This window comes from Rhinopithecus bieti, unplaced genomic scaffold, assembly GCF_001698545.2.
Source record: "Rhinopithecus bieti isolate Rb0 unplaced genomic scaffold, ASM169854v2 scaffold_11710, whole genome shotgun sequence".
NCBI classification, from domain to species: Eukaryota; Metazoa; Chordata; class Mammalia; order Primates; family Cercopithecidae; genus Rhinopithecus; species Rhinopithecus bieti.
In genome coordinates, this window is record NW_016806876.1 from 252,244 (window position 1) to 263,405 (window position 11,162).

Below are 11,162 nucleotides of genomic sequence, written 5' to 3' on the forward strand. Positions count from 1 at the left end.
TGAGGCTCCTGCGAGTGGAATTCCAACAAAAGTCCCAAAGGGACAATTATCTTTACATAGGATGCCAGCAGAGAATTTTGCTACACTGGAGGAAAGAAAAGGAGACCTTGAGGAATATGGTCATGATCTCCATACTGTCTTCAAGAATGGCAAGGTGACAAAAGGCTACTCAACTGATGACGTAAAAAAAATGCACAGGTGAATACTGAACTGGAAGCAGCATCTCATTGGGCTTTGTTTTATGACTGGGTGTGTGTTGCATGTGTGTGTGTGTAATACATGTTTATTGTACAGATGTGTGGGGTTTGTGTTTTATGATATATTCCAGCCAAATTATTTGTTGGTTTATGGACATACTGCCCTTTCATTTTTTTTCCCACTGTTTAGGTGATCTCAAATTAGGAAATGCCCTTAACCATTTAAAAGATTAGTGCTAAAGTAAGTTTTTTAGGGCCCTATGCCAGTAGACAGTCATTAAATCTGGTATTGATCTTTTCACAAATAACAGAACTGAGAAACTTTTATATATAACTGACATATACAACTTTTATATATAACTTTCACATAAAACAGATTTGCATAAAATTTTCATGATTGCTTTATGTTTATATTTAACTTGTATTTTTGTACAAACAAGATTGTGTAAGATATATTTAAAGTTTCAGTAATCTAACAGTCCTTCCAACATTTCATGATTTTTATGAGCACCGACTTTCAAGAAAATAGTTGAAAATAAATTACATTGCCTTTTGTCCATTAATCAGCAAATAAAACATGGCCTTAACAAAGTTGTTTATGTTATTGTACAATTTGAATTGTATCAGGACATACCCTATAGAATTAGTAACAGCAGTGCCTGTAGAATATATATTAATCATTCCACATTAAATAAAATAATGATTCTTACTGGAATGTCTAGGCACTTTACAGTTATTATATATCTTGGCCATTGTATTGTACCGGTGAAATGCCAAATTTGAAAGGCCTGTACTGCAATTTTGTATGTCAGAGATTGCCTGTGGCTCTAATAGGCACCTCAAGATTTTAGGAGATAATGTTTTTAGAGAGAATTTCTGCTTCCACTCTAGAATATATACATAAATGTAAAATACTGACAAAAGTGGAAGTAGTGTATTTTAAAGTAATTACACTTCCAAATTTATTTTTCATATTCTTTTTTACATTTTTAAATTTCTTTTTTTGAGATGGAGTTTCGCTCTCACCCAGGCAGGAGTGCAGTGGCGTGATCTCGGCTCACTGCAAGCTCTGCCTCCTGGGTTCACACCATTCTCCTGCCTCTGCCTCCTGAGAAGCTGGGATTACAGGCGCTCACCACCACGCCTGGCTAATTTTTTGTATTTTTAGTAGAGACGGGGTTTCACCGTGTTAGCCAGGATGGTCTCAATCTCCTGACCTCGTGATCTGCCCACCTCTGCCTCCCAAAGTGCTGGGATTACAGGCGTGAGCCACCACGCCCGGCCTATATTTCATATTCTATAGTTGGTGTGACTTAAATGAATAACCAGAGTGGGTACTGAGTGTACTTACTTTAAATGTTTTGATTCTATTATATTTTTATTGTCTTTAAAAATTAAATTGGATATTAAATTCTATGGACACTATTTATTAATTTTAAACAGAATCCCCTCAATAAATAATACCTAAGCACATTCTTAAATAAAGATAAATTATCTCCAATGAAAAGCATGACATGTGTTTCAGTAGAAGAATCTTAACTAAAAGCAGAAAATTGGCTAAATTCAAAGTGCTTGACATCAAAAGGTTCTAGAGTGATTAGCTACTAGATTCTGAATCTGGATCAGACATCACATCTGACTAGAGACCAGTTTCTTTCAAATGATTCTTTTATATATGCAGATCTGTTCTTCTGAGGCAGCAGTTGGCCCGAAGGTCAAATTTGGATTTTTTTTTTATAAGAGCAGTCTGTCTACAGCTGCTTTCCCACTACACCAGCCAAAGGTAAACAGCTGCAATAGAAACCGAATGAGATTCACAAAGACCAAAATGTTTATTATCTGGCCCTTTACAAACAATCACACAAAATTTTCCTGATCTCTGTTCTAAGAAATGGAGTGTGCCTTGCATTTAAAGGGAAATGTTTTCTAGGGAAGGGAGGAGGCTAAATAATTGATACGGAATTTTCTCTTTTGTCCTTTTTTTCTAATTTAAGCATCTGATACTGGAACACTGATTTAGAAACGTTTTAACATGACATTAAATGAGAAATTTAAAAATTGAGAACCCATAAATCATCTGTTTCAAATAGCTACATGAAGAAATGTTTTATCACTAGAATAATGTAATTAGAAGTGAGTTATCTTCATTAAATGTTTTTTCTAAGTGATATTAGAAAGAATATGTTTTTCAGATGATTCTCTATAAACACTTAGTGAGAACAATAAGCATTATTCACTTTTAGTAAGAGTCTTCTGCAATCCATGGTAGAAAATAATTTTAAAATGATTTTTAATGTATTTGAGTAAACATAGGTAATAATTTAAAAAACACACATTTCTTCACAAAATGTGCTAAGGGGTGTGTACGGAATCAGAATAAACTATTACCAATAATAGTTTTGATAATCATCCATAATTTTGTATTTAAACCATTTAAACATTGAAATTATACTACAGACAGTATTCTCTATGTTCTGTGAATTTCACCAGCTGCAGAATAGAGTTTCATTTTGAAACGTGCAGTGAAAAAAGCTATCAATTTGTTCACGACCATAAATCAGGAGATGGAGATTAATTCTATTGGCTCTTAGTCACTTGGAACGGATTAATTCCGACTTTCTGTCACTAAGCACTTGGTATTTGGCCATCTTCATTCTGAGCACCAAATGGTTAACATGAATGTCAAATAGAACTCTGCTGTGTGTCACCCTTAAATCAGCCTAACTCTTCCAGACAAAAGCAAATAGCATTTATGGATTTAAGTCATTAGATTTTCAATTCACATTAATTAATCCTCCTTGATTCATTATATCATCAAGTATTTATATTTTAAATTGGAGGTAGGATTTCTCTGTTAAGACTCTTATTTGTGCCCTATAATTAAAGTAAAATGGTTTTTGTGAGTATCCCTTATTTTCGCTTCTTAAATTGTTATCAAACAATTTTACAATGAAATTAATCTTGGAACATTAGAAAATGATAAGGTATTCATTGCTCTGTTTGCCTTAATTTGAAACTCACACTTAAGTATTTTGTAGTTTTACATTCCTTTTTAACCCACTCAGTGGAGAATGTCAGCTTTTCTCCCAAGTTGTATGTTAAGTCTATTCTAATATGTACTTAACATCAAGTTATAAACATGTAATAAACATGGAAATAAAGTTTAAAAAAATCTTGATTGGAATACCATATGCAGTGAGTTTTATCTCAACACCAGTAGAAAGGTAAACAGATACACAGCTGGCAGGAAAAATTAGAGAGACAGAGAACCTAGAGGACTCCATATGTTAACTCTATAGTTGTGAGTTTTAAAAATAACAATCATTTAGACCTACATTTTTTTCTGATGTAATTTTGCCTATTAATTTTAAAAAGTGCCAAAGAATGCATCATAATATGTAATCATCGGGAGTTCAGGAAAACCTACCATGCCTTCATGATTGAGAATCACATTCTGTTTCTTATTAATAGCTAGAGAGCAAAGAAAATCCTATAAATCTTGTAAGAAAATACCAGGAGTTTAGACTAGTGTTTTCAATAGTGGCAACTACTTTACTAGTGCCATCTTTTTGAAACAAGCAAGGGGAAAAAGTCAAACCAATTCACAGGAAACCAGGATTAAAATGTTCACAAAAATATGTAAATCAAGCAAAATATTAAACTAGGTGTGCAAACCAGAAAATAAATGCTTCACAGACAGAAGGTAAGTTTGGCACAAAATAAGAGTGCTCAATCCAGAAAGATATTTGTCTTGACAGCAGAAAAGTCTTAACAGAATAGACAAAAGCCCTTTTATTATCCTAGGAGGGATAGATGGTCTTTTATTAAAGTAGCCTTATTCAAACCAGATCCCAACAATGTCAAAAATCCTGTATCAAAGTAACAGATCCTTAACCTGAGGGAAGATTCACCAGGGCAGAAATGGTGACTTACAGGAGCAGAGCACTCAGCGGTGTAAAGTGAGGACTGCTTATGTGCTCCGAGAATCACCAGTTCCTTCCCATAGCAAACTTTTCAGGTCCCATTTACGACACCACATGTGTAAACCTAAACAACAAACACACAAAGACTCTCTAAAGTAAAAGACATTTACTTGGGAATAAATTATAGTAATGAGGATGTAAATGTCATAGTAAATAGTGCATATTAATGGTCAGTGATCTCATAAACTAGTTCCTTAGTTTGTCTAAGAATAGATTGAAATGCAGATGATAAGTAGTCTAGGGGAAAAGAGAGGCTTTAGAGACTGGTTTCGGCTATACCTATCACAAGATTTCGATTGGTCAGATGGCTATGTCTGGGCTGGATTCAGAGTGTGTTAGCAGAACACAGCCATGAACTACCACTGCAAGTTTCTTTGATGCCAGCCTACTACAAGAATGTTGAGTCAGTTTCTGAGGGAGAGGCAATTCTCTGTACACATACTGTTCTCCTTTGTCAGTCTTACTCTGTTAACTTCAGTGATGGGGCATGACTCTGTGTGCAGCAGCTGTCAATAATTGGTAAATGGGTCTGAGGTATAGAGCTGGATTGATCCTTTTGTGACAGTCTTGGAGAAGGACTATGGCTAGAACTATAGAAATAACATATTTGCTACAAGAATGTCCTTTAGACGTCAGTGGCATTTTTTATTTTTTCAGCCTACAATGCAGCAGTCCCCTCAGGATGAGCAGAAGCTCTTGGATGAAGCCATACAGGCTGTGAAGGTCCAGTCACTCCAAATGAAGAGATGCCTGGTAAGAATGGAAATGTGGGAAGCATAGTTGCAGTTTGTGTGTTCTTAGGAAGCATGTGCAGTGTTTTCTAGAGTTAGGTGGTACCACTGTTTCTGGTAAATCTAATCTTCACTGCCCACCAGCGTGTATCTTCAGTCTCACGTCCCTCAAGCACTGTGTGGAGCAATTTCAACAAAGAGCCCTGTATATTTATTTTTTTTTTACTCACATGTATATTTATGATTTGGGATTGTCTGTCTTCCCTACTAGAATACATGCTCATAAATACAAGAGACCCTTCCTTTTATTTACGTATTACTGTAATATTACCACACCAGTGTCTGACCAGAATTACTAGCCTCCTTGGTTCTATACCTCAGACCTGAGGAGTACTTAGCATATAATAGGTACTCTGTAAATATTTGTTGAATGAATGGATTTAAATGCTTTGCAATTGAATTATTCAGCTTTTTTCTAAATATCTTCAAAACTTTCTTTCCTGAATAGATAAGCTAGCTTAAAAATTATACTTAAAACTTATTTACATATTTTCATATTCTAAAGGATAAAGTAAGTGATAATCTGTGTAGATACTGTAGATTCTGTGGATTAAAATGTAAGGAATTGAGCCAAATTTGTTGGTACTTTAAGCTATAAATTACTGTGATGAAGATGATGCTGTCTTACCTTTGTAAAATGTCTTACTATGTTTTCTAAAGCATAAAAGTATGCTCTGGTGTCTTTTATTGGTTTCATTCCCAACAAATTGGGAATGAAAAATAAATGTCTTGGAATGGAGAAGATGGGTTTGCTATTGCTTGCTTCTTTCTCTTCCTATGTATGGATAGTGTTTCCTCTGTCTCACTGAATTGCTTGTACTTCAGAGGTAAGTGGAACATATGGGCATTGTGAAGGTTTGAAAAATGCAAGAGGAAAGCAAATTTACATGGATAGTCATTTCAGACAGCTCAGAAGAGTCTTTAACCCATGACAAAGCCATGTCAGGATAGTATCTTGCTTCACCTGAATCAGTATGCCAGTTCTCTTGATTGCAGGTAAAACGTGATGAAAGGAGCTAGTTTACTAGTCTCTATAGGTTGAAAAGATGAGCCTTGTATTAAGAAGCTTGCAGTCCTAGCTATGTAAATCTTACTAAGAGTCATGCATCTTTTTCTTTTTAGTAGATACGGCAAGGTGAAATGATCTAAAGTTGATTTTTTTTATGTGGTTAAAATCATGTTTAAGTGCTGTATACTTTTAAAACTGTGTAACAAGTCCTTGATGTAAAGAGTTTGTATAACCAAGATAAATGTTTATTTAAATTGAGCATTCTCATCTCTTCTCTTGGTATTTCTGTAGGACAAAAACAAGCTTAGGAATGCTCTGAAACATGCTTCTAATGTGCTTGGTGAACTCTGGACTTCTCTGTTATCACCAAAGAGCTACTATCAACTTTGTATCTTTTGAATGTTGAGGACCAAACATTTGGACCATACCTTTTTCTTGATAAGGCTGATTTTGTTTGTTCTTTATGAAGTTTGTCTGGAGTTATCTTATTCTTCGTTATCTGAGTCACATGGCACTCCTTCTCCACGCAGATGTGCTAAGTGAGAAAAACACTTTGAGAGTACTCCTTTCCTATGTTTCAATGTCTTTAAGTGTGTTGTCGGTGCATGTCAATTTTCAGACCCTTCGTGAGGATATTCAGGCTATGCCGCAGTTGGTTCTTTAATGCTTAGATGTTGTTACGCAGCAGCCTCAAATGGACAGGAATTTAACCATTTGCCATTTCAAAACCCATTCACAGTCTGACAGGTAACCATTGTATTTACTGCTTTGTTTCACCACACATGCTTTAAAATACTTAAAGTAAGAAAAGTCTAGCTAAAATTCTGTCTTCACTTGAACACTCTCTTAAAGGACTAAAACTTAAGATACCTGCCCAGTAGTTAATAATGACTTCAACAAGTTTCAAAGTTTTGCTTAGGTTGACTTATCTTTATTTTTAGTCCTTAATCATAATTAAAAGATATGACCATTTCTGATGAACTGCACTACTTGGAGGTCTGCCTGACAGATGAGTTTGCTAAAGGAAGGAAAGTGGCAGATCTCTGTGAACTTGTACAGTATGCTGGAAACGTTATCCCAAGCCTGTGAGTAATTACAAATCAAAGGACTTTTGTGTCTCTATTTCCCACTTTATGTTATGTCCTTTATGAGTATCTGTTTTAAGGGTAATTTCTTTTTTTTTTTCTTTTTGAGTTTTTTTTTTTAGGGTAATTTTTTTTTTTTTTTTTTTTTTTTGAGACGGAGTCTTGCTCTGCCGCCCAGGCTGGAGTGCAGTGGCCAGCTCTCAGCTCACTGCAAGCTCCGCCTCCCGGGTTCACGCCATTCTCCTGTCTCAGCCTCCCCAGTAGCTGGGACTACAGGCGCCCGCCTCGTCGCCCGGCTAGTTTTTTGTATTTTTTTAGTAGAGACGGGGTTTCACCGTATTAGCCAGGATGGTCTCGATCTCCTGACCTCGTGATCTGCCCGTCTCGGCCTCCCAAAGTGCTGGGATTACAGGCTTGAGCCACCGCGCCCGGCCTAAGGGTAATTTCTTAACAAATTAGGACTAACATTTTGGTAGATACTCCCTTATTTGTTTTAGAGTAACTCGATTTATGTTTTTGTGGCTATTTGAGGAATTTTGGAAATAGAAAAATGGACGTGCTTGCTATTTTGTTTAACGTCCTGATTGTTAGAAAAATTAATATGACAATTATTCTCTTCCTAATATGTTTAAAGGTAATATCTATCTTGCATATATACAGTATATGTCTGTGTGTATGTGTGCATGTGTGTGTACGTATATAGTTTTTTTACAGGTCAGTCAGTGGTTATATTTTAAATCAGATATTTTCCTTATCACGCAGGAGAAAACAACAGGGTTCCTGTCTTGTTTATTTAATGTTTTCTTCCATGTGTTTGGAAATAATCAAATTCTTAATTTGAATATTTTATTTCTAATCAGCATTTCTTCATACTTCTCCTAGTTACCTTTTGATCACAGTTGGAGCTGTATATGTCAAGTCATTTCCTCAGTCCAGGAAGGACATTTTGAAAGACTTGGTAGAAATGTGCCGTGGTGTGCAGCATCCCTTGAGGGGTCTGATTCTTCGAAATTACCTTCTTCAGTGTGCCAGAAATATCTTCCCTGATGAAGGAGAGCCAACAGAATAAGTGATTCTCTTTCTTGGTTTTTTTGCAATATTTATTTCATTGTAGAATATATAAAAATGTGGAAACATGTACAGAAATAAAGTAAGTATGGATAATTCTTCCACCCGGTCAGCCACTTAGGTAGCATTTGTATAGAGATTTCCTTTGTAATATAGAACTCCTCAGTACATGTGGTATGATCTAAAATGTACTCATGCCAATTTTATCTTTGGATTATTAGGATCTGTTTTTTAATGTAATGTAATTGAGCATTTTCCCACTACATTAAAGTCTTTGAAAATACAACTTTTGAAAGGGGGTTATATTTGGGAATTGAATTTGTAATGATATAATAAAGTGTGAGCCAGCTGGATCTCATAATGGTTCCTTTAATGTCTATCAGTTTTTATAATTTATAGACTGCTAGTTACCTTGGAATATAAGTGATTTGAATTATCTGTTGCAAGTTAGCTATTAACTCCAGAAAAGAAAAAATAAAAGCCATTCAGAGACACTCCTGTCTCCTGTGTAATCAGTATTCTAGCATCAAAATCTACTGTTCTAAGGCTGTTAGGCTGCTATGATGAAAAAGACATTTGCTTGAGGATGTCCTGTCTCATCTCCTTCTGCTGATTTTCTTCATTGTAATTGACACTCCTGTACTTCTTCATAATCAGTGTGAAATAAGAGGCTGATTTCTGTTGGTAGTGTGATGGTCTTTGTCTTGGCTTTGTGACAAACATTCCAGGACTGTGGTGGTGTGCACTGTGAGCTATGTGATCTGTACAGAGTGACTGTCTGAGTATGTTAACTGCTTCCCTTATGTTTCTGTGTGAGATTGTGTGTGTCTGTGTTTTCATTTTCTATTGCATACCAAATGTGGCAGTTAGAAAGTATGCCTTTCGGTTGGGTGTGGTGGCTCAAGCCTATAATCCCAGCAATTTGGGAGGCCGAGGTGGGTGGATCACCTGAGATTAGGAGTTTGAGACCAGCGTGGCCAACATGGTGAAACCCCATCTCTACTAAAAATGCAAAAAGTTTGCCGGGCATGGTGGTGGGTGCCTGTAATCCCAACTGCTTGGGGGACTGAGGCAGGAGAATCACTTGAACCCGGGAGGTGGAGGTTGCAGTGAGTGGCTATCACACCATTGCACTCCAGCCTGGGCAACAAGAGTGAAACTCTGTCTCCAAAAAAAAAGAAAGAAAGAAAGAAAGTATGCCGTCTGCATGTGGCTGATTGATTATTCCCATGTATAGAGATCTTTAATGATAGGGTCATTAGCTCTGACTACCCCTAGGGGAAATGGATTCTCTTATTCATCTACCGTATCACTGAATGTCACAAAACCTGAATGTCATTGTGTCACACATATTAAAAATATTTTATGAACTCCGTGTTTTCCTTGTAATTGGCCATACATTGTGCTATTTCAGAAAAAAAGTCCAACAAGAACACAGAATTCATAGAATATTTCACAAGTGGCTCTTTTAAAGTATATTAGCATTTTCCTTGATGTAAGCGATCTTAATATTTTTTTGAATGCGGAGATGTGTTGTACCAGTAATATGCATATAGTTGTTTTGTATCATAGTAATAGTTAATATTACTGAGCACATGCCTTGTGCTAAGTAGCGGTGAGACTTCACATGTGTCATTTGATCTTCCCAACAACACTAGGAGTTCACAGAAACTTGTGGCTAAGAGAAGGTAAATAATTTGCCCAAGGCCACACATGTAGTATTAGCATCTACTTTTACATATGAGTCTGTGAGTCTATCTTCACAGCTTTCTTTTCTTTTCATTTCTTTTTTGTTGAGATGGAATCTTGCTCTGTCACCCAGGCTGGAGTGCAGTGGCATGATCCCAGCTTACTGCAACCTCCCTCTCCTGGGTTCAAGCAATTCTACTGCCTCAGCCTCCTGAGTAGCTGAGATTACAGGTGTGCACCACCACGCACAGCTAATTTTTGTATTTTTAGTAGAGACAGGGTGTCCCTCTGTTGGCCAAGCTGGTCTCAAACTCCAGACCTCAACTGATCTGTCCACTTTCGGCTTCCCAAAGTGCTGGAATTACAGACATGAGTCACCACACCTGTGCCAGAGCCTACATTCTTTATCAATGCAGCATACTTTGCACATGTGTGTATGAAAATATATTTAAATATATCTTTGCTTCTAACTTGCTACCTTGGGCAGGTTATACAATCTCTTTGAAACTCACGCTTCCTGGGGCGGAGCAAGATGGCCGAATAGGAACAGCTCCAGTCTCCAACTCCCAGCGCGAGCGACACAGAAGACCGGTGATTTCTGCATTTTCAACTGAGGCACTGGGGTCATCTCACTAGGGAGTGTCGGACAATCGGTGCTGGTCACCTGCTGCAGCCTAACCAGCAAGAGCTGAAGCAGGGCGAGGCATCGCCTCACCTGGGAAGCGCAAGGGGAAGGGAATCCCTTTTCCTAGCCAGGGGAACTGAGACACACAACACCTGGAAAATCGGGTAACTCCCACCCCAATACTGCGCTTTAAGCAAACGGGCACACCAGGAGAATATATCCCACACCTGGCCAGGAGGGTCCCATGCCCACGGAGCCTCCCTCATTGCTAACACAGCAGTCTGCGGTGATCTATCCGCAAGGCAGCAGCGAGGCTGGGGGAGGGGCGCCCGGCATTATGGAAAACAGTATGGCAATTCCTCAAGGATCTAGAACTAGATATACCATATGACCCAGCCATCCCACTACTGGGTATATACCCAAAGGATTATAAATTATTCTACTACAAAGACACATGCACACGTATGTTTATTGCGGCACTATTCACAATAGCAAAGACTTGGAATCAACCCAAATGTCCATCTGTGACAGACTGGATTAAGAAAATGTGGCACATATACACCATGGAATACTATGCAGCCATAAAAAAGGATGAGTTTGCGTCCTTTGTAGGGACATGGATGCAGCTGGAAACCATCATTCTTAGCAAACTATCACAAGAACAGAAAACCAAACACCGCATGTTCTCACTCATAGGTGGGAACTGAACAATGAG

At 37.4% G+C, this 11,162-nt stretch overlaps 1 long non-coding RNA gene across 3 annotated transcripts in view; it reads right to left on the minus strand.

Annotated features, from left to right (window-relative positions):
* Positions 1–4,838: 4,838 nt before the first annotated feature.
* The window catches only part of LOC108533543 (uncharacterized), a 44,548-nt gene continuing 38,224 nt past the window's right edge, over positions 4,839–11,162 (minus strand). For all 3 annotated transcript variants that reach the window (XR_001886759.1, XR_001886758.1, XR_001886757.1), the window contains 3 exons: positions 7,952–8,108; positions 6,409–6,515; positions 4,839–4,930 (listed from right to left, as the gene is read on the minus strand). This is a non-coding gene — a long non-coding RNA (uncharacterized LOC108533543). The remainder of the gene's footprint in view (positions 4,931–6,408; positions 6,516–7,951; positions 8,109–11,162) is intronic.